The 4,059-nt window shown below is 39.3% G+C and overlaps 1 long non-coding RNA gene across 1 annotated transcript in view; it reads right to left on the minus strand.

Moving 5' to 3' along the window:
- Positions 1–854: 854 nt before the first annotated feature.
- The window catches only part of LOC116972308, a 7,449-nt gene continuing 4,244 nt past the window's right edge, over positions 855–4,059 (minus strand). The window contains exons 2-3 of the long non-coding RNA XR_004411772.1: positions 911–914; positions 855–866 (exon numbers count right to left, since the gene is read on the minus strand). This is a non-coding gene — a long non-coding RNA (uncharacterized LOC116972308). The remainder of the gene's footprint in view (positions 867–910; positions 915–4,059) is intronic.

The following is a 4,059-nucleotide window of genomic DNA, read 5'->3' on the forward strand; positions in this document are numbered from 1 at the left end:
TAGTAGTCTTTCCACTGACTGGATAGCGCATAACAAAAAACTTTACACATGACAATAAACTACTAAACTAAACTGAACTAAAGATCCCTCTCTTAGAACATTTACATTTTTAATACTTTCAACAACTGTTTTAACATTGCACATACGTTTATAATTTATAATATACTACCATTAAAGAGTAGCTATTACAAGTTAGCAACTACAATAATGTAGTTTCTGGTTTAATTTGCATCTCCAGTATTCTATTTTCAGATAGTGGGAGATGTCCAGGACAAGTGCAGAAGGTCACTGTGCCATGCATCTTGGTTGCAGTGTGGAATGCGATTCACTGGTGTATCCAGGTCAGACAGTCACTCGACATTTCAAGCCTACTTCATTGCACCACTCCTGACATTCACATCCCGACCACATTGGCACTAAGTTCCGCTATCAGCATGTTTGGAATCATAAACAAGATGAGAAATATCTCACCCTAGGCCAAAGATGCAACGGTTATCAACATAAGGATAATTGTGAAACTCAATTGGATCATGACAGGGAAAACTGACCCATGACTGTTGATTCCACTTCCGGACCACTTCCACCGCTGGACATGGGGGGGGGGGGGGGGCAGGGTGTGGTGGAGGCGCCCCTCAAAATAAGGGAACGGATTCCATGCCAGTGGGCCACATGAGTGGCAAAGGTGGGGGATAAATTTGGGAAATTTGAGCAATGTATGTAGAATATTGTATGAATATTTTGTATAGCCTCCGAAAATGTTGTATGAATGTTTTTGCACGGTTCATGTATTGTATATATTTATTAACTGAATAAAGTCTATTTTGAAAATTAAAAAAAACTTCCAAACCTCTTCCCAACAACCCCTGCTGTGCCACCACACTAGCATCTCTAGAGTCAGTGGGCTACATACTGCTCTGTTTCCCTGTGGTCTGGATTACCACAGTTCAGGTTCAGATTATGGTGTCTACGGTGCTCTTGCAGGCTCCAAAATCCAGAGGACGTGAGCTAAAAACAACTCTTCAGACAGAGCACAGATCTGAGCAACTGCTTCTACCTCAAATGAAGCCACAACCTGTAACAAAGAGGAGTCATGTAAAGATGAAGTGATTGTAAGCACACTGGTGCAAGAGAACATATTTACAGTGAAGTTTCTGTTAAATTGATACATTTTGCAAATATTTTTCCATCTTGTTCAATCTTGAATGAGGTGGGATTACGTGAAGAGCCCGCCAGTCGGCATGCGCATCAATCTTTAGAGCAGCTGTATGAAACCACAGAATAGTTGCTGACCTAAGCTATGGGAAGATTAACAACCTTAGAACAACCGAATGATCTTTATGAGAGGTAAGGTTGGGAGTGGAGGGCACGTAATCCCTCACTTCAACTTCTCATAAAATAAAGATCAAACTTCAAATGGTAAGTTCTCGTTTAATCTTTCTATTTTATATCGAAGTCACGTGAGTGACTACGTGAAGACTTCAAAGCTCTGTGGTTTCATGCAGTAACCCAATCTGTGTGTGAAACACTTAAACAGATAAACCATTAATGGTAGAAAAAACATGGGTTATTAATACCATGATGCTAACTTGCATACATGGCCATTGTTCTTAACCGGACCATAGTCCCAGTTGACTTTGAGGTAGACAATAACTCATGCAACACTGTGCAGAATTCTATCTGCAAATATCCAGACATATTCAACCAAATTTCTTAATTTATTAACACACACTATGTAAGCCTCTTGCTGTATGATGAAAGGGAAATATCCATTCAATTGGCTGCTAATCAGCAATATCTTGAGACTATTGAATAACAATAAAGAGAGTATCTTTCATCTCATAGGTACCAGCAAGCTCAGTGCACTTGTATACCTAATGACACCCCCAATCTCTGCTCAGGTGGGTATGCTATCAACTTCAAATGTACACAATCATGCCCATTTTGCTTATGAGATCATTCCCATAAGAAGCTACCCTAATGTCAGTTATAACCCAGAGACCGAGCCAGAGATTGGGTAAAGACTGTGTTCTTTGTGCTGAGATCGGTTGCTGAAAGCATAATCATCTTAAAACATACTGCTCCCATTAGGAATAGAGTAGGAGAATATTTGCATAATAATTTACTGATATACATCGTACACTACAATGAGTGTAGGCTATTAAAGTGGTCATATAAAAGACACCCTGCATAACGTTAGTGAACAGAGGGTGAATAACCAACCAATCATTTATTGTCCCACTTATGGTACTATAGAGCATGACAAAGCAGCACAAGCCGTGTCAATTGTGCTGTCACATAAACGCTTCTCTAGGCTCAAACTGAAAGCCACACAAACCTCTGTTACTTCCGTTTAAAAGTAACTCACATATTTTGTTCACAAGCTTCCAATCCAATCGTGCAGAGCTAGCTGCCCGAGAAGACAGGCTGCCCCAGCCATCACTCGTGACCGAGTAAATCGGAGTTGCTTCAGCCGCCTTACCATGGCCTGAATGAATAGGCAAAATTGGCACTATTAAATTTCATGTTGCCTCATTCTTAATATCGCAAGAGGTATCTACTGATAACCCCTAGGTTTTATCAGCTGCAAATTTTGCATCTTATCTAAATTTGATGACACAATGCCCTTTGATCTGAATAGGGCAGCATTGGCTTCCACCACTGGCTTTGTTATCAAAACGCCAGATAATCTGTGCCTCATGTGTATAGATATGGTAAAGTATGCATCTCCAATATCGATTCTCTGAATCAGTTGAACTGCTGAAAAGCAATCATCCATCTTAAACTGGGTAACTAAACACATGATCAGATTAGCCAAATGCTAACCTGATTTGCATGCTCCATGTTTCTGTAATCTTGAGAAGTATCAGAAATAGAAAGATTAAACGAGAACTTACCGTTTGAAGTTTGATCTTTATTTTATGAGAAGTCGCGATGAGGGATTACGTGAAGAAGCCCGCCTGACCGCATGCGCATCAATCTTCAAAGTAGCTGTATGAACCCACAGAATAGTTGCTGACCTAAGCTATAGAAAGATTGAAGGCTAGAACTACCTAATTATCTTTATGAGAATAGGGTCGGGAGTGGAGGGCACGTAATCCCTCATCGCGACTTCTCATAAAATAAAGATCAAACTTCAAATGGTATGTTCTCGTTTAATCTTTCTATTTTATTTCGAAGTCATGTGAGTGACTACGTGAAGATTTCAAAGCTCTGTGGTTTCATACAGTAACATAATCTGTGCGTGAAACAGTAAAACATATAAACCATTGATGGTAGGAAAACATGAGTTATTAATATTATGATGGTAACTTGCATACATGGCCATTACTCTAAACTGGCCTGTAGTCCCAATAGACTGTTGAGTTAGACAATAATTTATGCAACAATGTGCATAATTCTATCTGCAAATATCCAGACATATTCCACCAAATTTTATAATTTATTAAGCTGCATTATGTAAACCTCATGCTGTATGATGAAAGGGAAAACCATTGTATTGGCTGAAAATGAGCCATCAGCAATATTTTGAGAGTATTGAAAGAAAATAACTATCTTCCATTTCATAGGCACTAGCAACTGTGCACTTGTATACCTAATGACATCCCTGATCTCTGCTGTGGTGGGTATGCAGTCAACCTCAAATGCACACAATCCTGCTGATATGCTTATGAGTTTATTTCTATAACAAGCTACCCTAGTGTCAGTATGACGTGGAGGACTAAGCCAGAGATTGAGTAAGGCTGTATTCTTTATGCTGAGATCAGCTGCTGAAAGAATAATCATCTTAAGATACTGGTCCCATTAGGAAAATTTTAAGGAATATTTGCACAACAAATTACTGATATACATCACACAATATAATGAGTGTAGGCTATTAGAGTGGTGAAATAAAAGACACCCTGCATAACATTAGAGAATAGTGGGTGAAGAACTAATCATTTACATCCCACTTATGGTATAGCAGAAATGATAAAGCAGCACAGGAACTGTCAATTGTGCTGTCCCATAAAGTTTCGCTAGGCTCAAACTGGAAGCCACACAACCTTTGTTACTTCCGTA

The sequence above is a fragment of the Amblyraja radiata genome, chromosome 4 (genome assembly GCF_010909765.2).
Source record: "Amblyraja radiata isolate CabotCenter1 chromosome 4, sAmbRad1.1.pri, whole genome shotgun sequence".
NCBI classification, from domain to species: Eukaryota; Metazoa; Chordata; class Chondrichthyes; order Rajiformes; family Rajidae; genus Amblyraja; species Amblyraja radiata.